Source organism: Periplaneta americana, chromosome 7 (genome assembly GCF_040183065.1).
Source record: "Periplaneta americana isolate PAMFEO1 chromosome 7, P.americana_PAMFEO1_priV1, whole genome shotgun sequence".
Lineage (NCBI taxonomy): Eukaryota > Metazoa > Arthropoda > Insecta > Blattodea > Blattidae > Periplaneta > Periplaneta americana.
In genome coordinates, this window is record NC_091123.1 from 65734214 (window position 1) to 65759177 (window position 24964).

The 24964-nt window shown below is 35.9% G+C and overlaps 1 protein-coding gene across 2 annotated transcripts in view; it reads right to left on the minus strand.

The window, feature by feature from the left end:
• Nucleotides 1–24964, minus strand: part of LOC138703169 (alpha-1A adrenergic receptor-like) — an 885279-nt gene that overhangs the window by 474593 nt on the left and 385722 nt on the right. Inside the window, exon 3 of one of the 2 annotated variants that reach the window (XM_069830835.1) lies at nt 4166–4253. The exons of the other annotated variant lie outside the window; for it this stretch is intronic. The gene's annotated coding sequence lies outside the window, so the exon portion shown is untranslated. The remainder of the gene's footprint in view (nt 1–4165; nt 4254–24964) is intronic. 2 annotated transcript variants of the gene reach the window in all.

Genomic DNA, 24964 nt, shown 5'->3' on the forward strand with positions numbered 1-24964 from the left:
CGGATGAGTGCAGAAAGAATACCATTGGTTATAGATAATTAGAAACCACAGGGGAAAAGAATAATTGGAGGCTCGAGGAAAAGATGGAGATAAGATGGAACAGGCAAACCGCCTAATCCTGATCTCAAGAAGAAGAAGAAGAAGAAGAAGATCAAAAATGTCATTAACATCGATGTGTATTTACTGTTAATCCTCCAATTCATCTCATTACCAATGCCTCATGCTGAAAGACTCTGCCTTGCTAGCCAGCACTGAAATGCATCTTCTCGAACAAAGTAGTGTTTACATGTCTAATAAGCCGTTTAAGCTGAAAACAGATTAAGAGAGAAAAATATCCAACGCCAACCGTTGATTTGCATACGACAGAACATCAATTTTCTAACACTTGCTGCTTTGACAGAAAATCGATTAAATTCTCTCCGTTCTTTATTACAAAAAGTCTGGGAACCGAGAATAAAAGTACAGTTTCAACTTCAATCTCATAAACTTCACTGTTTTCTGATCAAACTTTAAGTTTTAAAACGTTTTGACATGAAAGAAAGAGCTCCTCTCGAAGGGTGAAGTGATCTTGATTGGGTTACATCAAGTTCAAGCCAAGTGTGGCCGCTTAACAGAGTGCCGACAAAGTTTCCAGGAGCCTCGCCGAAGGCTGAAAACAGACAAGTTGGGAAGTTCACCCTTTCGATCATCTATCAAGCGATTTCCTGTGTACAGGCAGTATTCGTGTCCTGATCAGTGATCAGATTTCCTCAAACGCGTTCTTCCGGCTATCTGACCGATTTGGCTGTTTAAACATCACGTCCAGCCTCCCTTCGAGCATTCCATTACACCCTCCGGTTCCTGCTGTCGAGGTAATTGTGCCTATCACATGTCCACGAGTACTATTGTTTGTCTCACAAATTTCTAAATACGATTGAACCCTTAAACCACTCATTACATTTATCAACCCTTCGGTCTAAACCAGACTTTTCAGAACACACCTAGCTAACTTTATTAACGACAAGGTAAATATGTCGAGTCACGAGTTAAAACTCTTGCATAGAAAACCTTTAAGCCACTTACTTAAAAATGGCTTGTAGAGAAGCCGAAGGTTCATTGCCGCCCTCACATAAGCCCGCCAACGGTCCCTATCCTGAGCAAGATTAATCGAGTCTCTACTATCATATCCCATCTCTCTCAAATCTATTATAAAATTATCCTCCCATCTACTGTACGTTTCTGCCTTCGAAAAACGGTCTTTTTTCCTCAGGACTTCCAACTAACACTCTACATGCATTTCTGGATTCATCCATACGTGCTACATGCCTTGCCCATCTCAAACGTTTGTTATTAAATTTTCTACCAGCCACCCTATTTTGAAACCAGTTTCTGAAGAACAATGCCATGGTAATTTTATCTTACCATACATAATTTTGAATTAATTGCAGATCGGCACCTCTGATTGAGGTTCTGGGTGATATGTACACTTAAGGGGAGTGGGTAGTGATGTCTGTGCGATTAAAAATTTTCAGTATAAAAGTTTCTAGGCTTTTAGTGCTCAGAGTAGAATAAAAATTTCAATGCTTATACATCAATCATTCTGAATTCAATGCTATAAAAGACAACTAATTAGTTTTTATCCAAGTGCAAAAGAAAGGCCCTAACTGATAACTTGTTATCCCACTATGCTAAGTGTTCCTCATTCTTCATGTGCACATTAGCCTACTTGCTACAATCTTCACTCATATACCTTGTATTTTTTAAGTTATCTCGTAATGTATATTGTAAATTCTAAAACAAAATTTTGTTAAATATTTCACCCCTAGTGAAACAGAAAAAATAATGAACTCTGTTTAACATTTTTATGCAACTTTTTTCAATGCATATATATTTTTTCTCGTGTTATGTGTGTGATATCCTTAAACCCGTAGGTCTACTATGTAGAACACAAGCTGCAGAAAATACTGTCAAAATTTTATGTAAATTGATTCAGTAGTTTCAGAGAAAAATGAATCTAAGTTTGAAAAAATGTCAACTAATAGAAAACGGCATTTAAAAAAAAGCATGTAAGAATTACATGCATCGCCAAATTTAAATAGGCCATTTAAAGGACATATCCGCAGAAATACCTCCCACAATATGTATGTTGTTTTAAGGAGCACGTCTTGTCTGTTTTTTAAACACAAAATAAAAAATCGGATTTTTGTCCCCTAATCACTACCTGGTTCCCTTAACGGCAAAAAGAATGAGCCGCCGACAATTTCTAAGTTCCAGATACATAACACTGCGCATGCTCGTCTCGTCAAAGCAGTTGTTCACCAGGTAACACATAATTAAACCATTTAAATTTGTTGTATTTTGTTTAAAATTCTAAAACATGTTATAAAATCCAATGGAAGTCCCCAAACTAGAGAGTTTCTAAAAGTTAATTATTTATTAACATATTGAAATCCTAGGCCAGCGAAATATATAGGCGACAATTACCGATACTTGACATTTATTGTTATAGGGAAATATTATATTACTGAACCTTTTCCTTCATAAAAGCAGAAATTATTTTTCGCGTCTCAAAAAATCGACGAAATATATTTTCCACGGCTAACCCACCTTACAGCTATATAATATTTATGCCAAATCTAATATTCTTCCGCCACATCAAGTAGGAGTTTTCAGCACTGTCGATGTTTTAATGACATTGATTGTATTTGGTTTATGTCAACAACCAACTCCATAACATATTTGTTGTTTTGCTCCATAGTGCTTCTCGGTGAACTATAGTGGATAAAAGTTATATCATTATCAATGTGTAATTGTGAAATTACAGAAAACAAAGTTATGAGTTTTAACATAATTATAATAATCTTTTGCAAGGATAGATATTCTGGCCGAAATTCACTTCTCCGTGGATTTTTTAAGGGTCTTGATAATGACATGATACTATGAAGCCAAGTGACCAGCGATAATGTAAAATCTTTGTTTTTCTGAACCGACGCATGCGACGTGCGAAGTGTGAGGCCAACCTCTCACAAATCCGGACTACACGAAAGATAGTGAGTGGTTTCTATGGCTGCGAGGTACGCAGACCTCGCATCTCGCAGTTATAGAAACCACTACCTATCTCTCTGTAGTCCGGATTTTTGCGAGGCGGGCCTCTCCTCTACTACTCCGCTCTACATGCTTCGTTTTCCAGAGGCTGGCTCGCGAATTACAAAATTCCGACGTAGGGTGTATAGTCTTACAAGCAAACGTTCTGATGGGGGCAGATAAAAAAAAAGTTATTTTTTTTTCTTCCACCATGTTAATAATGTCAAAAGAAGTGCTTATACAAATTTTGGCCACTCGGCCGCAATTACGAGGGCCGTAAAAATAAGTTCGCTAAGGGTCGCTAACAGAAAAAAAAAACACATTTTCATTGTACAAATTTATTGGTGCGGACACAGCAATTTTTGAGCTATTTTTCAACATATTTTCCATCGGAATTGAGACATTTCTCATATCATGGGATCGACAGAGAGAGGTGCAGACGCAGTCAAACGCTGGTTCCGATCTGAGGCGGCTGACTTCTACGACGCAAAAATTGATCCCATGGTATGACAAATGTCTCAGTTCCAGTGGGGGATATGTTGACAAGTAGCACAACAATTGCTGTATCTGTTTCAATAAATATTTCTATGCAATTATGCTTTTTTTCTATAAACGGCCCCAGGGAAAATCATTTTCTGGACGGCCTCGTAATTGGGGTCGAGAGGCCAAAATTTGTATAAGCACTTCTTTTGACATTATTAACATGATGGAAGGAAAAAAATTAAATTTTTCATCTGCCCCCTCAGAACGTTTGCTTGTTAGTTGAGAGACCTGATGGAAAAAGACCTTTGGGAAGGCAGAGATAGGAGGATAATATTAAAATGGATTTGAAGGAGGTAGGATATGATGGTAGGGGCTGGATTAATGTTGCTCAGGATAGGAACTGATGACGGGCTTATGTGAGGGCGGCAATGAATCTCCAGGTTCTCTTGAAGCCATTTTATACTGTGTAACATGTAATGAATTTACTTTACAGCGGACTACGTAAGTAACACTTTTCTTCAATAAAACAGAGCTCTATTAACTATTTGCACCAATACTCTTAAAAAATAAAAGCTAGCTAAAATGTAAATACAGATTTGAAAAGCTCGTGTTTACTTACGTATTTCACTGGCAATATGTATACTCGTACATGCAACTCTTGTACTTTGGACATAGCAAGCAATTGAAGATGGAGAGTGAATGAAATTCTGTAACAATTTGAAAATATCCATTGTAGAATAACATAAATTAAATAAAAGCTATTTTATTACTTTTTAATTTACATAATATAGGCTTGTGTTATTTTCTGCAGGTACGGAGTTACTGGCATTTCACACAATTTGTAACTTACATTTTCGGTGTAGAGCAAGTGCGTAGATAAACAACATTATTAATCGTTAAAAATTTACGCTGTTCCATACAGCGGTCATATACAAATTTGAAATTTCTTGTATATGTATATCGTATTGAGAATTTTTTCCAAACTTCCCACAAAATATTACATATTATTAATAAGGTTTTGCTTAGTATATTTTAGCAGAACATTAACAGAGGAAGTATGGAACTGTAAGAAAATATAATTTAGGTATAATTTCAAAAAGGATGATTTAGGTAGCTAGTCGTCGTTGACGACTAGGGACCGTACTCTGTTCCAGGAAGCTACAAGATTAAGTATTACTGGAGTTTTTAAAATGGGCGACGCGCGTGCATCTAACAATCGAAGTATTTCACAGACGGCTTACGCGACTCTTGCTCCATCAAATGGGACGGAACAAAACATGGACCACTTCAACAATTACACTAATATTTACAATTTACATTATTTACACTATAGCCTATACACTAGAATTCGCTATTTTTTACTATTTACACTATAATAAAGAATGTAGGCCTACTTTGATCAAACATTATTTACACTATAAAGCTTATGTACTTACAGTAGTGGCAAAAAAACCGGACCGACCCTTGTAGCTGATTTCAGAGCCTTGTTCACTCCAGAGCAAGATAGACTGGTAACTAAGACTTTCGTGGTTCGAATCGAAGGAAACTTTTTCCTTATTCAAAATTATTCCCAATACTTTTCGATTGCAGCGATATTTTACTTCTTAATTAACTTATTATTCCCAGAACATGAATTTTACCAGCTTATTTTCTAATGGCTTTCGAAGTGGACTACGTCAGCAGTCGAAACTACAACAATTTCAATAGATTACTCGCTATCTTGCGAATGCGGCCGTGGCATGCGCAGTGGCTCATTTCGGGGATTTTCATTATTCCATCTGTCCGGTTTTTTGCCACTACTGTACAGTGTTTTCTATTGTAATACATGGTATATGGCCTACTTATTTTGTAAATTATGTACAATAGTGTAAATACCCATAATTTTTAATCAACATTCTTTATGTTAGTGTAAACAGTGAAAATAACGTATTTTAATGTAGGCCTACATAGTGTAAAAGGCTGTCAGACAGTGAGTACTTTCAAAAGTTGACTGTCAGAAAGAATGCTTTTCGTCTCTACAATATGATCTTTCTTCAAATATTATTTTTTTTAGAATATTTATTTTTAATTTATCAATTTTCCTTCATTACTTTAATCATTCCTTAAATCCAAATTGTCTTATTTAACATTAAATTGTAATTGTTTACTCTTAGAGTTACTTGTAACTAAATACATCTACATTTTATTATTATTATTATTATTATTATTATTATTTATTCCACTCTTTTCTGTATTGATGTTACTTATATTTTTCTATGTACTTTTACACTGGTTCAGTGAAAGACAAGACCTTATGGCCGTAACTCTGCCAGTACCAGTGAAAATAAATGTAATAAAAAATTGAAAAAATAATTTAAATTGTAAAAAAAGGTCATCGTAGTGTCAATCTTTATCACTAGAATGCATTTTAAACAGTCTTCGAACTCTGGTTTTGAATCATGAATAGAACGTCAACTGCAGCACAAACAAGATACTGAAATTAGTGTAACTTAGTTATTGAACCATAATGTAATTTAAGCATATACAGTAAAAATTTTAATTTCTTACTGAAGCATACTTATAGATTCTTTCTGTTTATCATTAAATGTCTTCTTTAATTATCTAAATATTTCACTCACACAGTATCAAACTATTCAAAGGAAAAAAAGCAACAACCAGAAACTGACTCTACTTTGAAAACCAATACCGTGGTCTGTGTACTTAACATATGAAATGTCTCGGCAACACATATACATCAAGGCACTGAGAAAACAACAGGGAGAAAGAATTCAGATATAGGAATATGGGATCAATAAAGAGAGAGCGTTGGAGTAGGATTTCACAAGAGGAATTTCATATTGACCACGTTACAGTATGAAAGGAAACAAAAAAAGACTGCTCTCTGAAGGAACCTTCCGATAGCTTTGATGTAATGAAGTCTATTGAAGAATACGCAAAGTGGAAAAGAAGAAATCGGATTCTGCACTTATAAAGGCAAGTTTCAGAACCTTTATATTGCAAGTAATATATTCAGTAACGTCAATAGCGTGTCCCCTTTTCGTTCCTGAAGGAAGAAAGGTAAATAAAATATAGATCTTTGGTGACTTAATAAACTGAAGCCTCAAAGAGGATTTACAACTACCACCATGTGAACTTTGTGCGAGACTTTCATGTGCAAAAATGTAAAAATCACGCATTATGTTATGTACCTACTGGTCCCCCTTGATAAGAAAGGGCACGGGCTGGGGGCTACCTTCGTGCATAGGCCGTTTGAGTGGGCCCATTGTACTACCCGGAATGGTGTTGTACATACCTAAGGCCCCGATGCTATAGCTGGTCGCCCCCAAACTCCCCCCACAGTTAAGAATCGTTTTACCTTTTCGTGTAGATACGGCGGCGGTCCCTCAAACCCGGTTCCACAAGCTACCATGAGTCCAGGTGAGAGTCCACAGTACATATAGGCCCGGTTTCTTCAACCTTTGTTAAATTATAACAGTGTGTTATTCCATTTTAACTGTAAACTTAACAGTGAAGCATGTCTTCAACTACTGTTAGTACTAACAGGCTGTTAAAACCTATGTTAATTTAACTGCCCAATTTCATGCAGTTAAATCACTTAACTCTCTGTTAGCATAGAAGTATCCAATATGGCTGGTGCGTTAGATGCCGCACTTATATATCTGGATTATTTAGAAAATGATATCCATGAATACATAAACAGAGCGGATGATTTCTGTGATTTGACAGACCAAAAGTTCATATAAAGGTATAGGCTATTTTCTGCCAAGTCTCACTTTTCGCTTTCAACTTAGATTCGTTTGTTTGTTTATTCTCATTAATTGGTTTATACTGCGAAATAATTTCCAGCAGAAGGTTTCTTTCGAACTAAGAGAAATTAATCCCAAGATTTCTTTTTGTTCCAATGTTTTCCATTTCATAACAGCAATACCAATACGCCGCTCCACACTATTGTGATTCAGACGAGGAAAGAAGCGAAAATCAAACCTGAGAGAATAAAAAGACTTCTATTCTCTCTGAATCAAACAACGGAAACAAGCGAGAATCACAATTGTCAGAGTTCAGAAAACAGAAGTGAGCCTATACTTGGTTATAGGTTATGGTTAAACTCTAGAATCTCTGGTCCTCACAGAGAGTTAACAAACAGAATGTTAAAATGTGAAATGTAAAGTCGAAGAAACGCAATATTTTTAACAGCAATTCGTACTTTTAACTTACAGTTAATTAACTCTATGTTAGGTGCATTTTGACAAAGGTTGACGAAACCGGGCCATACTCTGTTTCTGAAATCTATAGCTATAGTACAGGGGACAAAAGAAGTCCTTTGCGCAAGTGGTGAGTGGAGGGGACAGTCCAACGACCGCTCTGGAGGAAAGTATTGCTTGAAGACGAGCGTCTAAAATGCCACCCTACCTATCACATTCTGCCACGCGTCTTACCCCTTAGCGGCCGTGAGCCGATGCAGCCCGCAACACACTCCACCATTGATAGGCTCCGCCCATTCGCTTGTCATAAGCTCCAACCAAATGTGTCTACTTACTATACAGATTCAAAAAACGGAGTGTACTTCTACCATCAGCAACTAATGACAGCATACCACGAGGTCTAAGTTCGGTGGTGACAGACCAGTAGACGAGTATGCATCGGAACAAATCCGAAATAACCTATGGGAGAGAAACGGAAATGATCATGAAAGAGGGGAAGTGGAATTATGATGGCGAAATGAGCCCGAAGTCCAACGCTTAAAGATATTCAGAAATTCTTACTGAACTGGTTGAGGGGAAACCTCGGAAAAAACCTCAACTAGGTAACTTGTCTCTACCAGGATTTGAACTCGGGCCTGCTCGTTTCACGTTCAGACATACTAACCGTTACTCCACAACGGTGGACTTATCATGATGTCAAAATTGATGACAAATTGGAGATTTGGAAATTATCTTGTCCCGCGCCGTAACGTCGTGGTTCACGACCAAGTCTTTTTTACTCAAAGCATTACAAATGCCGAAATACTTCCTTATCCCACATCCTACATACGAATAAGTGCTTTTATCCTCTTCAATGTAGGGAAACAACGCTCAGCCGAAAAGATTGCACACTGAGTGCCACCATCATTCGCAATTCACAATTTAAAGACTGCGTTTGTAAAAAGGATATACTAGATGGCACGCATGAAAAACGAGTGAGAATTTCAATCGTCAGTTGGGTGGCAGAGTAATTGCCATACCTCGCTGGGCTAAACCCTATAGCGGAAGGTTTGTTGCTGTGGGGAGGCGGCGGCCGGAACTATTTTTTTTTCTCGCTGTTATTTATACTCGCTTTAACATCTTTGGTCATATCGCGAGTTAATCGTCTGTGTGAAATCCGAAGGATTTTGTGTACTATTGTTGAGACTAGTTCTACTGTTGTGAACTAGATGGCGACTGTAAACGTATTACTGATTTGTTATGAATATGATTTCAGTGATGAATGAGGCCGGTGATGTTCAGGGATGTTGTGGTCCGAATTTCCTGGCATTTGCCTTAAGGTTGAGGGAAAACCCTGAAAAACCTCAACCAGGAAATTCAACCCGACCGGGAATCTGCGTAAGAGACTAGCATGCTGATCCCTACACCACAGAGGTAGTCCCGGAAGTATTGTCTCTGAACGGGGGTAATTTTCCCCTTCTTTCTCGCGTTTTATATTCTGTGTATTCTGAATCTCACCGGACCGGTGGACAACAATGACGTCACGCTGCAGCGAAATAGAAAAAAAAACTGCTGGAAGGTTCGATGACTGTCATGACCGCTGTACAAGTTGTTGTCTGCACTACAATAGCAAGATTTTGCGAAATTACCGTACTGTTATCTCGTTCAAAGAAAAGAGAGCATAAACAATTTATTTCTCGAACCAGTAGTAATAACTGGTCCGTTGACATGTTCGCTCATAAGCCATTAACATATTGTTTTTATGTTGTGCTCATTACAAACAATACAGCAGAACCAAAGCAGAACACACCTCTATGGCACAACATGAGCCCGAGGTCCAACGCCTTAAGATATTTAGAAATGTTTCCTGAACTGGTTGAGTTATTCGTCTGCTAATTCCCGCCCTATACAAGAACCAATCAGATTCACTGATGGCGACTGATGGAGACTGCCACCACCTCTGCAAGCTGGTGGAACCGGTGCGACACCGGTGGAGCATCAATGATGTCATCGTTGAAATTCGGAACACCGTGATGCCATCAGATTGCTCAGCGCTGAGATTCGGAATACGCTCATTACTCTTAGGGGCTGTTAACCTCTAGGAATGTTCAGGTATACGGAATTTGCTGGTATGTATTGTGAATAACATGAGGTAATGTCTTGTAATACCTAATTCTGTGCAGATCGTGCTAACATTGTGAGTAAATCATTGTGACTGTGTTATATTATGAGTAACTCATTGTGATAGTGAAATGGCGTTTCATATAGTACTGTGTAGCACAATTAACATATTACGCTAAAAAATATGCCATCTGATATATGATATGATATAGAAATTTCTTTAATTTTTCAATGCCTCGCCGCTGTAAGATTTCTCCTAATTTATTATATGATGTAGGTAGAGTTACAATATCTCACGTCAGCGCAGGACTATCACCCTCCTACTTGTTAAGGTTTACAATTATATTTTGGAAACTATAGTAGATTTGGAGATAAGGATAAATATTGAGCGCCGAACTTCTGCTTGGGTGACGTCAGCGAAGAGCATGAGGAAAGGTTTCATCAGGACATATTAGAAATGTTATGTTTTATTTAAAGACACTCGCAACTGCAGAGGTTATATCAGCGTCGCCGGATGTGCCGGAATTTTGTCCCGCAGGAGTTCTTTTACATGCCAGTAAATCTACTGACTTGAGCCTGTCGCATTTAAGCACACTTAAATGCCATCGGCCTGGCGCGGGATCGAACCCGCAATCTTGGGCATAGAAGGCCAGCGCTATACCAACTCGTCAACCAGGTCGATGACATATTAGAAATCAAGAGACGTTACAAAGACAAATTAGCAATCAAATGCTTGCTGATTACTGCTGGAAACTTATCACAGATGTTTCGGAGCCATCTTATAGGCGTAAGTCACCCAGAAATAAGTTTTGAGAAGGTGAGAAAGTTTTATATATTTTAGCTTACTTTGTTATATAAAATAGAATAGGCCTATATATAATTATCATAAAAATATATTTTGGATAATGTATGATTTGGTTTAAAATGGATACAATGGTTCTAGCAATAACCTTATCATTGCAAAAAGTCTCTAAAAGCGAAGTATGAATACAGAACTATAGGCCTACTCAAAATGCTGCCAAAAATTAAACACGTCCTCACAAAAAACTGTTAGGTAGAAGAAAAAAACGGACTTCAGATTTGATATCAGCGTATGCCAATTAACTACAATCCCATATTTTCATTTCTGTGAGCGACAAAAACGTTGAAATTTGTGTGTGTATGTAACGCTTACCCACTTCATTTACGTGATTCGGTTTCCGCATATTGCGGATAGATGGCAGGACTATGACCCATTTTCAATTTGTACGCCACTTCGACGGGCCACGCTATACATCAGTGGTCGTCAGCACTCGCTGAAATGTGCAATGGGTACGCGGTGCCGTCCCATGTGCACTGTCGTGCAACAGGGAGAGACAGAGAGAGCATACCCGCTAGCAGCTACCAGAGCACTATAGTGCTCAGCGTTTTCCGCGGGTAAGAGAGGCTAGCCCCAGCGTGCTCTGTGCTGACGACCGCTGCTGTACATGATGTGTACCTGTTAAGAGTTATGTCGTATACTAGGGTGAGTATGTGTAAGTGTTCGTGTAAGTGTAGTGTAGGGAATGGGTGAGGATGATGAAGGTGAGGAGGGGAGAAGGGGAAACCCGGTGCCGGTACGTAGCCTACTTCTGTCGAATAGCACCAAAGGGGCCGCCACTCTTAATGTCTCCATCCGACGAACGAATCACTATCAACAGTGACATATGCCTTCTCTTCATATGCACTGCAGAGAGATTTGGAATTTAAGCCAGGCATATTGGTGCACAATTTAGTGATTATAAGTTGTGCACGGCCAACTTTACATGAAAATTTCTGACCCCGCCGAGAATCGAACCCGGGCCGACTAGTCTGGAGGCAGACGCGCTGCCATAGAGCTAACTCGGCGGACAAGTTTAAATTTGTACAGTGGTATTCTATTTGTGTTATAAACTTATTATGAAAAATAAAAGTTTCATACCGTAAGTATTAAAAAGGTAAAATTTCCTCTAGAAGACTTACATTTTTAATGAGAAAGAGATTCTCTGTATACCTTCATTGAATACAAAGAGTTTTGAAAACAAGCTATCTGTCCTTGGAAGTACTGTATCAGTTAGCATAGCCGGCAATGGTGAAAGAGTTCCGCCACTCCTGAATATTGATAGCCTTTTAGATGCCCAATAATGTGTAATTATTACTTTCAAACTACATTAAAAAAAGTGAGAGTAACAATCTAATGTTTTTTCAACAGAATGACGATTTCTATAGTGATACTGGACGACAACGTTCTTGAAGCTCGCATAGCTATTTTAATCATCTCCGTAAAACTTTTTCGAAAACGTAGGAAGCTCTAGTCTGTTTTAGATTGATTATATTCTGCATTTCATAATATGCATTCATTCAGATTCATTTCTCCTGAGTTCTATTTTATATCACCTCAACGCTCCTGTTACAATGTCAACAATTAACGGAAGAACATAACGTGAGTGCAAGTCTTCGCTCATGATAAACATGGAATTGGGTCGTCTGATATTCACGACAGCGTCTTCCTGTAGGAACATTATTAAAATCTCGAGCGTAGCTCATATCGTCTTTCACATCACGTTCCTTGGTTAAGAGGATGGCAGTTAACTGCTGATGTTTGGCATACTGCTCTACTTATCTGTATAAATTGTCTATCGTCGTTTTCACTGAGAAACGAGACTATTATTATTATTATTATTATTATTATTATTATTATTACTATTGAAATACAAATATAAAAATAGGAAATTTAGCCTTTGAAGAAGTGGAAAAATTCAAATAATAAGAGCAACAGTAACAAATAGTCTATAAACAATACTCGCGAGGAAATTAAACGCAGAATAAATATATGAAATACTGCTAGTATTCGAGTGAGAAGCTTTTGTCATCAAGAAAACAGAAAGTTAGAATTTATAAAACAGTTATATTACCGGTTGTTCTGTACGGTTGTGAAACTTGAACTCTCATTTTAATAGAAGAACAGAGATTAAGGGTTTTCGAGAATAAGCTGCTTAGGAAAATATTTGAGACTAAGAGGGATGAAGATACAGAAGAAAGGAGAAAGTTACACAACGCAGAACTGCGCGCATTGTATTCTTCTCCTAACATAATTAGGATCATTAAATCTGGACGTTTGAGATGGGCGGGACATGTAGCACGCATGGGTGAATCTAGAAATGCGTGTAGAGTCTTAGTTGGGAGACCTGAGGGAAAAAGACCTTTGGGGAGGCCGAGATGTAGATGGGAGGATAATATTAAACTGGATTTTAGGGAGGTGGGATATGATGCTAGGGACTGGATTAATGTTGCTCAGGATGGAGACCGAAGGCGGTCTTATGTGAGGGCGGCAATGAACCTCCGGGTTCTCTAAAAGTTATTTGTAATAATAATAATAATAATAATAATAATTATTATTATTATTATTATTATTATTATTACTCCGGGTCGATGGCATTTAAGTGTGCTTAAATGTGACAGGCTCATGTCAGTAGATTTACTGGCATTTAAAAGAACTCCTGCGGGACAAAATTCCGACACACCGGCGACGCTGATATAACCTCGGCAGTTGCGAACTTTGTTAAAACATAATTTATTTTTTTTTTAAATAGCCTACCGAATAAATCTGAAGGACCTTTAACAGAATGTACGACAGACCATCACCAGAGAGCTACAGACGAGAAAATGAACAGGATAACTGAAGTAAAAGTCGATTAAACCAAATTAGATTTTTAATTACATAACTTAGATTTTTAATTACTCTACCTGATATTATATGATAAATGTTCAATTACAAGCTTTCAAGATCATAAATGCATGAACGCGTACGAAATGAAAAATGATTTATCCATTGATGATGATTACATGATGATGAAGACTATGACTAAGCTATTATGATAAAGATTACGGTTAGGACAATGACAATGATAACTTCTACACAAATGCATAAAAACATCATTGACGTTTTCCATAATAAATTTCTTCCGTAACCCCTACATTATAATTAGAAATAAGTTGTTCTGCAGTTCAAACACTCTACAATAGTCTGTGCTGTATAAATTCGTATATGATTTAAAATTTATTTTCACTCGTTTACGCATTGATTTTTATGCTATGGAATGCTTTTGAAGGGATATACTTGTAGTTCTTGAGTACCTGTGATATGTAGCAGTGGTGGTGGTGTAAAATGATGACCTGGACCGTTACAAGACCAACTTCGAGAGTTTGCCTCTCTACTTTGACTGCTGAATTATCATGAAGTTTATGGGCCGTTTGAAAATTTGGAGTTTGTTGACGACCACTCTGTGAGAATTACATTTTAGACTAACTGAATGTGTGGCATGAAGTGGAAATATACTGGACATATCAGCATCATCATCATTATTATCATCATTTTAACTCATTATTTTACGATGCTTTATCAACTGCTATGATTCTCTAACGCCTGAATGAGATGGAAGTGATAATGCCAGCGAAATTAGTCAAGGATCCATTACCGAAAGTTTTTTTAGTAGGTTATTTTACGACGCTGTATCAACATCTATGAAGGTGACAATGGCAGCGAAATGGGTCCAGAGTCCAGCGCCGAAAGTTACTCAATATTTGCTCTTAATTAGTTGAGCGGAAACCACTAAAAAACCTCAACCAGGTAACTTATCCCAACCAGAATTTGAATCCGGGCCCTCTCTTTTCACGGTCAGGCAAGCTAACCGTTACTCTACAGAGTAGACCTCCGAAACCTACCCAGCACTTGCTCTTAATGGGTTGAGGGAAAACTCCGGAAAAAGTCTCAACCAGGTACTCGTCCCAAGCAGGATTTGAACCTGTGCCCGCCCGTTTCAAGGTCACGTAAGCTAACAGTTACTCCATCATCATCATCATCATCATCATCACCATTACCATCAATATCAACAACAACAAAAGTAAATTTGTCTATAAAATCACAACCAAATTCAGCACTAGGCCTACTAATAGGCCCATCTTTAATAACATTATAATCAAACCTAATAATAAAATAAAATACTGTATTTGTTTCATTTATACATAGATTTATTAATATTAATGTGCTAGACAACCGCGATTAACCAATAACAGCATAGCATAATAGTTACAACAATAACATTGAAGACGATAAAAAAAATTAACAATAATAATGGTAGCATATATTTTACAATAATATGCAAAAATGTCTATAAATTACATCGATCACATTCACTGATGTACGAGTTGGCAATTTTAATGCAACTGGACATAGGGGAAAGAGATAATTTCTATCGTAGGAAAGTTTGTGAACTCTCATGCTCTCGAAAGCTAATTTAAATTACAACTGAATTTAAGAGAAGTAGTTTTCCTCGAAAATTTTATTATATTAGTCTTGAAAACGTTAATTTTCATGTCACTGTCTTCAGACTTCTTTCTAATTAATAATAATAATAATAATAATAATAATAATAATAATGATAAGGTAAATGCTGCTAAGAGTGTTGCACTTAGTGGATTTGTGTCCTTAGATAGTCATTTTTCAGACCAATATAAAAACTATATTTATGAAACGAATCTCTTTAATCTTAAGTTCACAATAATATGAAAAAGTTACAAAAATGAAATATTTGTTCTTTGCAAAAATACTTCTTTGAAAAGTTGTGAACGCGCAACCTTACAGGCACTGTCCTTTAAGACTGCGCACGTTGTCCTTTAAGAATGCGCGTCAACACATGTCACATTTAAAAAGTCCAACGCCTTCATAGCTTGAACAATCTTCATGCCACCACTGTTTGCACCCACTACAATGCACCCAGTCCTCATAAATTGGTTCTTCATAGGCTTCGTCACAATCAGGACAGAAAATTTTTCCTTCTGAAACTGTCTGATGTGATGAAGTTGACGATGGATTGTGGTAACTGAAACTCTTCCTGCATTGTTAATGTTGCACAACTTTTTTGTAATAGCTGAAGAATCAGTAGAACTGGTCTTTTTGTATTGTTTCTTGTTGCTATAAGTTTTCATTGTTTCTAGAAGTGAGTTCTTCTACGGAGAGGAAGAGGAAACCTCAGATTTTTTTTTTTTAAATTCGTTTCCTTTTTCTTTGATTCCGTTGTCTCTGGTAACGAAGAGATTATGGTGAAATTAGTGCCTGTTCAATAACCTCAGGATGCATTGCTAAGGACATTTATCTCCATTTTCTTATGCACTGAAGCGCAATCTTAGAGGATTCTACGTAGTTCTGCATTGTAGTCAATAAATGGCAGGAGTGTTTACTTAGACAAACAGGGAAAAGTGCATAACATAGCTTATGTATTTGTCTAGCAACAGTAATACATGCATGCAGGTTTACATCGTTGGAAATTGTTAAATAAACTTAACCTTCTTCATATGCAAATTTATAAGAGAATCTGGGTAAAATCAATTTTTACCTAATAAACCTTTATAAATCCACTTTCACACAAACACTTTACGCCATAGAGCTATAATACCTCACAAGCAACTTCTCTCGACGGAACGGCGGGAATCAACAATGCTGCCAACTATAAAATATGACACTGCGCAATCTTAGAGACTGCGCAGTCTTAAGTGCATTTACCTTAATAATAATAATAATAATAATAATAATAATAATAATAATAATAATAATAATAATAATAATGTAAGATTTTGTGTTGCTATTACAACAATTATTATTATTCACAAGACATCTATACGGAAGAGAAGATACATTTTTCTGAAGTAAGTTAAGAGGAAATTTAACTTTTGAAAAGTCAAAATAAAACAACTCGAAATTCCTATTCATTTCATATCAAGGATATGCAATACGAGAGACACTATACTTGACAATTATCCCACAATTTGATGCATCGGTTGCGATCAGTGTTATTACACAATCTAATATATAATATAGTCGCGAAGCTTGAGTTTATGAGGGTACTACGAACAATAGGCTGTGCAGGTACTATTTCACATTGTCTGTAATGAGGCGACAGTAGCGATCCTAGTGGTTAGCAACTATCTATGGATGCATATTTACTACGTATTGAGCTTCGTGACTAGACTGTGGTTACTATTTGTAGAGTGAAAAAAAGAAAGCATGCTCCTGTTTTGTGTCGGTAAATCCTAGCAATTGAAAACCAATCACGAGTCCACGGTTACCTGTCTCTCTCTAGTTATGACATGGTGTGCATATGCTTCACTTCTTTTTGGGGGGGATTCCGTTTGATTTCATAAGTAGTAAGGACTCAGTCCTGTCACGTACCTGTGATATAGAAATCCTGTCTTAAGCCGTGTGCCATTTTGTTAAATAACGATTACTCTTTGCGTGCAGATTTAATGCGCAGTCACTCGTATTTGATTAAACTGGAACCGCGATGTAGCGAAATGAATAATTTTTTTAGGTATTAGGAGTTTCTTTTTAACGCTTTTAACGATTATGAACACACAGTGTTGTATATCGTCGTTGTTCCTGGAATAATAATTCCTATGTGCAAAATATAAAATTTTCGGTAGGAAGAAAAAACACATTTATTCATCCTATGGCAGCCGTACGTAGAAGACTGTGAATTCTTACATTTTCGAAACAAGAACTATAATTACATAGTCTATAGGAGATTTTATTATTTGCTGTATCACTATTTAAGTTATTTAATAGAGCAAAAATCTGAAACTCGATAAATATATCACATAGGTGTTACTGCAGGAACGACGACGATATAAAAGAAGTTGTCGTGGTAATTAAATAATTATGTTACTTATTATGGAAATAGTTACAAGACAAAGCAAGGCAATTACATATACAGTACAATAAGAAGATGTTTAAAGACTATGCGGAAAGACACCAAACTTAAATTTTACAAAGTGGTAGCAGTGCCTATGTTGATGTATGGTGCAGAATTTTGGGTTCTAAATAAGAAAGAAGAACGCAGAATAGAAGCTGCAGAAATGAAATTTTTGACAGGAGTGGCTGGATATACAGTACCTGGTCACATTAATAGAATCACCTACAATTTTTAAATACTTTATTTTAATTCTATATTACTGGAATTTTATATAAGATGTCTCCAGAATGACCTCAATAGAATAAATGATTGGGCAATAGCCAACAAAATGAAAATAAATTCTCTAAAGAGCAAAGCCATCAGCTTTACAAGGAAAAGAAATAAAATAGTCGCATCGTATACGTTAGGGGGTGAAACCATTCCGGAAGTTAACAAATGTAAATACCTCGGAATAACATTTAGCAGCGATCTCGGCTGGGGGGAACACGTTACACATACAGCGGGAAAAGCATGGAGAGCGTTACACTTTGTGATGAGGGTACTAAGAAAAGGTTCTGATAAATCCAAAGAGATTGCATATAAATCACTAGTACGTCCAGTAATGGAATATGGTGCTGCATGTTGGGATTCTTACAGATTAGAACATATTAAGACACTGGAAAAGATTAAAAAATGGGCTCTCAAGTGTTGTCGGAAAAATTCACCATTAAAATGGGACACACTCACGGACAGGAGAACGCGAATTAGATTATGCGCACTGTTCAAAACATACAGAGGTGAGCCTGCCTGGAAAGAAATAAAAAATAGGTTGCAGCCGCCAAATTACTCTTCAAGGAATGACCACTCATATAAATTGAGGGAAAGAAGGCAGAGGACGGACACTGGAAAGTTTTCTTTTCTCAATCGTACTATCAGGGACTGGAATGCTTTACCTGCAGACTTACTAAAGGCTTTACTAACAACCAAAAATGCATTTAAAAATAAGCTTAAGGACCTTACTAATAGACGGTAATTATACACAGTACTTTAAGGGTGTAAATGATATGTTGTTATTGAAATGTTGTATCAATGAAGAATTATGTTGTGTCAGTGAAGTGTGTTGTATCAGTGAAGAAGTATGTCGTGTCAGTGAAGTGTACTGTGTAAGTGAAACGTGTTCCTGTCATTGAAGCTTTATAGGTTATAGTGGCAGTGCAAAGTATTTGAACAGTGAAATGTTTTTGAAGTGTTAGTGAAATCAGGATAGAATCAGTGAAATGTGTCGTAGTTCCAGTGCAGTGAGTGAGTTGACAGCGAAATGAGTGTAATGTTGAAAGGTACTTGTGCAGATATGAACATATACTCGTGGGTTTTAGTTCGATCTTAGTTTTAAGATACAAATTAGAATATTTCAAATGTTATTTTAAGTGATCGTTTCATTTAATTTAGTATATTCCCTGTTGTTGTTGTTGTTGTTGTTGTTATTATTATTATTATTATTAGTATTAATTATTAGTATTATCATTAATTGTATTTTTAATTAATAAGTTTATTATTGTCATTATTGAGTGTAATTAGTTACCACTGCCACCGGGTATATACCCATTGCAGTGTGAATAAATACATGAACATTATATTATCTACACTACATTTTTATAACACATTTTGAACGATATTTTCAGATTGCAAAATGACAGTTATGCATGATGAGGCACCTTGTGACAGTGTTAAAAGAGTGAAAACCTTTCTATCCGAGAAAACATCTCTCTTTTGCCTTTGCCTGAAAATTCTCCGGATTTGAACCCAATCGAGAAGTTGTGGGCCCTGGTAAAAGAAGGAATGGCTGAACAGGATATTACAACCAAAGTGATTGAGAGTACACCACACAGAATTGAGAATGTTATTAACGAAAACTAGGACCCACGACATTTAAGGACTTCACATGGCTTTAAATATACAGTATTCTTACATTTTGTAATCTGAAATTAATGTAAACATTATTTGAAATGTACTCTGAAAATGCAGTTGAAGTAATATATTCCTTTGTTTTAAATATACGTAAAATTGCAGTGAATGTCTAATTAAAATAAAGTAGGCCTATTTGAAAAATTGTGATTATATTAATGTGGCCATGTACCGTACTTTATGGGATAAGAAAAGAAATGACATTCGAAAAGAACTCAAAATATTCAAATTAACATACAAAATATCTCCATATAGGAATGATTGGATGGAGCATGTAGAACGGATAGAAGATGACTGCATTCCAAAATTAATTTTAAATTATAAACCGAAAGGTGTAAGGAATGTTGGCAGACCGAGAAGGAGATGGATACAACAGTTGTAATTCATGAGATTGGAATGAGCCAGTTATGGCTTAAGCCCTGAAGCTGATGATGATGACAAAGCACTGAATGTTACAAGAAATTAACTTAGACATTTTCAAGGAAATGCATGTTTTCGTGCTCTTCGAAGAACAAAAAGTTCTCGGCCATGCCATCTGCCTGCATACCTACCTATCTCCTCTGTCTTTCCATGTGTCTTGTACAGCGATTTCTCCTAAACTATTTTCGAATTTTTTCATATTCAATATACTAAAGCTTACGTTGGGAAAAACATATGTGCTATATGTTGCCTTTGCTCTAAATTAAGAATGTTGATATATAAATCTTACCAGCTGCGATTTCTTCTGACATGTAATACAGTCTCATTTTATGAGGAAACTAGATTACAGCGGGAACCCAGCGTACATTTTCCTGCGTGTCGTGCTTGCACCTGCGGGGAGCATGTTTCATTACTACCGGAAAATCAAAACATCAACTACACAACTATAGAACAGACGATTAAGTGATTTTCTGTGACTTACTTCTAACCGCACTCGAATATCCCCAAGTTTATCTTCAGTTACAACGTGTATTTTCCGCTTCCTGTGTAGCCTATATATCACAAACTGAACCTGTCGTACACCATTTTTTTCGTCAACTTCGAAACGCAATATTTTGTAGGAATGCTAGAGTCAGGATATTTACGAGAAAATCTCCCAATGTTCTTCTATAGTTATCTTTTCTCACATAACATTCCACCAACTAAATTCGCTGTTCAACCGTATACTTCATTTTCCAATCGATTCCTTAACACACAAGCAACAGTCACACACACTCTCCGGTACAATTCTGAGAAGCAACTAACTGATGTGATGTTTTGTAGAACTGGCTTCCCACGCTGCGGTCGGGAGAGCAGGAAGTTGGCCGGCGACGGAATGATGCTAAGTTTCCTCGTAAAATGAAAGCACTGTACAATGCGATCTATTTATTTAGCTTTAGTCCAGTCGATTATTCAGAATTAAATAATAGGTTGGGAGGCATAACAAAATCTGTTCTGTTCCCCCTAAATAAACTTACAAAGTTTTAGACATAAAAATAATAAATATATGAATATATTGTTATTAACCATTATTGTTATTATTATTATTATTATTATTATTATTATTATTATCATTATTATTATTATATTGCCACAATAACGGAAATAAGCAGTCGTCAAGTTATCACACTTATTCTATAAAAAATATGCTATTTCTCTTCCACTAGTCGTACCTAAGTGTAATGCTGGATCTGGTCTGAGACATAGTTCTAATTTCGCTCAACACTACACAATTATTTTATTGATAATTATCCTCAGCTAACATTAATGAATAATTTTGGATTTGAAAAGGTGTATAAAGTACGTTATCAAACTTTTATGCAACATAAAAATGGACTCTCGATAATATTTCCTGCATTTTTATACTATAATTTATTTTCATTCGTTTTCTAATGTACACTGTTTTTGTATAATAGGAAATACTGAGATATGTTATTAAAAATTAAGAATGTTTTGATTATTACTAAATATATCTTGGTTTTTAACACAAAACATCATGAGGTAATGAATGTACAATCTATTCCATTATTGATGTCGCTGTTTGACGTTTGTTACAGGCAGTATTTCATTTTCCTCCCACTGGCTACGCTAGTAAGTTGCATACACAGGCACACGGATAGTAATGAAGACATTATTACAATAACAGTCCTGGTCAAAATTGCTGTTTTTCAGAACAATAAAAAATAAAAACGAACAACACATGTCAACTGTTTCCGTACAACTGATGCTCATCCTTGTGGTTATTGCACCTGACATGGTTCGTTTTTGGAGTCTATAAACATTTCAAATAGTAGAAAATGTGTTCTTAACTTAATTAAAAATGACTAGGGCTATTTTTTTAATAATATCTTCAATTCCTATGAAACGCATCTCTGAAATTAATGTTGGTATACATCCTGCGGGTTCCTTAAAAGCCATTTGTAAGTAAGTAAATACATCGCAAGCAAGTTATAATTGTGTAGCTACTACTCTAGCATGCACACCACTGAAAACCGAACTATGAAACATCGCCGAGGCAACCCGCAAGTGAACAATAGCGGTGGAAGTAGAAGACACAGTTTTCGTTTTCAGTAAAACTAAGAAACGAGATGGCATTAATGGAATGTAGTATACTCACAAGATAAGATTAATGCGTCATTATCCTTATAGCTTTCTTTTATAAAAACAAAAACATTTTAACTTCAGATGATTTTCCCCAGAATACTAATCCATATCTCGTTATAGAATGAAAGTATGTAAAGTATGTCATTTTGAGGGCGTTAATAACACCAATAGAAGATAAAACTTAAGTATTAATCAGACAGAACTTAGTTTAAGAGTAATGTGAGGTTTTTCAAGAGTAAGAAGGAACTTTAATCGCTCTTATTTCCTTAATTTTCTAACAATTCTGGCACTGGCATATTACACGAGAAATGGAATTTCTTTTGCATCACTACCCATTGCTATAACTTTAACGTAGATGTTTTATGTGTTCACCATTTTGTTCTTATACCAAGTTACACCTACATCAGTAAACAGCAAACGTCATCCTATATCCCGTATTCCTTAAACCTGTAGCCGCCTCTAAACAATGTTTTGGTGTCTCAACTTCGTTCCTTACTGATAACACAACGAGCAGAACAATCAAAATTCGTTGTCATGGTGATGCAAATTCTAATTTCTTGTGTAATAAACTAATGCAGTGCAAGAATTTTTAAGATTGTGTAGAAAAAGAAGAAAATATTAACAACTAAAATTACCTTTTACGTCTGAAAAACCCTACATATTGTATGTGTGTTTTCTAGTTCAAGTGTTTACCCATTCCCATATAAAAGTCTCAGTCCTTACAGATTCGAGTTCAATTCCGTTTAATCTAAATTGAGCAGGTTCACCTACAGCCATCATTGTGAAGTACTGGTATTTTTATATGAGAAATAAAAGCCAGAAATCCAGTTGTAAATCACGGCAAGTAAAAATGAGGGCCGTAGTAAAATTATCCGACCGTCTCTAGGCCTTATTAAAATTCAACATGAGGTAATAAATTCCGTCTGACATGCCCCCACATTAGAAATGAAATTCTCCACAATTTAGGACTGTTACATTATATGAATGGTCTTTGTTGAGAATATATTATGCTTTTAGCAACCATCAAATGTTGAAGGTTAAGTCGCCATTTTTCAATTAAATCACTAGTCATTTGAAATAAAATTTTCTCACGCACAAAGGTAACATGAGCTTTTATTATGTAAATCGGAATACAAACGTAACAATTTCCCTCCTCCCCGTAAGTCATTATATGACGTACAAGCGCACAAAGGAAGCCACTAGAGGTCCGAAAAGTATGCTTTCCTGATGCAAACAATCGGATTAAATAGCACACATACTTTTTAGGGTTTTGCATTGTGTGAGTAATGACTGTAGTGGTTTGAATTCTCTTTCTATTTTAGGGAGATTCAGTAAACAGATTCCATCAGGGTCACTGCTAGTTCACTGTAGTCAATTATGCAATCCAGTTCTGTTCAATTGTTCTCAATACTCGAGCCAAACAATGCGTTTCATCCATAGCAATTCCAGTAACGATACCACAAGAATGATGACTGTACAGTAATTCCCACAATAGTTACTGTAGAAATGTTTATAAAAATTCCTGCAATTTGTACTATAGTATTCAATAATAATTTAATGAATACAGATTTCTTGTACAACTTTTGAACTATCGGCTCCGAGTAAAGGAGATTATTTTCAAAAAGTAGAATTTACGTGAAGAACATTCCTTTATAGGACTTGAAAAATCATATCAGACCTATCCTAAACTTCGGATATTTTCCAAAAAGATAATGGAAATGTTTATTTTACCTATCTCTACGAACAAATCTTAAAATGAGTGAAGTTTTTTAAATAAAAAAGGGCTGTGTTTATCTGACAAGAAGTTACAAAGCGCTATTAAGGATTTTTGTCACAAACATTGAGCCAGATTTCAATCAAAGTGTAGCAGATCGGCAAATAAACTAAATACACAATTGAGACATGGAGATCAAAAACCCACTAACTCCAATTTTTGACAAAATTGAGTTATTATGAGCTGGATGATGCTTTTTAGTTTGTCCCGCATGCGTGGAAGGCAAGAATACACTAATATCGACATTCATCTGCATTCTGGGGGCTGTTTTAAACTCGTGGAAGTCAGAACTCCACTTACTCCATGGAATAAGAGAGTTTTTGGATTCCAAGCTTAATTTTCCGGTAGGTGGCAACACTATCGCTCAACCGGCTGAGTAAAGTGATACGCTACGGTATTCAGAATGTCACAAATATTCATATCTATGAAATCCATATAAGCAAGACTATTAAAGGCACAAAAAATATAGAGTCGATTAACTTCCAGAAACCCAATACAGATGCATCATTCCCCAGTCAATTAAAGTGTAATTCAGCATTACCATTGAAAGAAGAAAGCAAAAGGACTTGCAAAATTTAATACAGTTTATTTCTGAGGAAAGGAGGATGAATTACCAAATTCTGTTTGCGGACAGTAATAATCTAGAATCTAGATGCACAGGAAGAACATGAGAGTGAGAGAAAAAACAGAATCTGTAACATGAATGAGACTGTGTTAACATTTTAATATTTTTTGTTGTTTTATTTGTGTATTTTGATGTGCTTTATGGTAATTTGTGATTTTCTGTCTCATATATTTGAAATTTAAAAAGATGTAGCAATGTTAATCTTTATAATAAACTTCAATTTTCTTGTATATTCCAATGTTTCATAAAGGAATTATGATATATTTATCTTTTTTTCTTCACATGGCTCATATTTATTCACTTATTTAATGAAAAAAATTTAGCTTCGAAGTATTTAATTGATAAATAATGTAATTTTACACAATATTAATAAATACATGTATAATATTTAAAGTTAGTAAGAGAAATAATAAGTTTTTTTTCTCTCTCCTGTAAAATTTTGTTTATTGGAGTTAGGGAGTTTTTT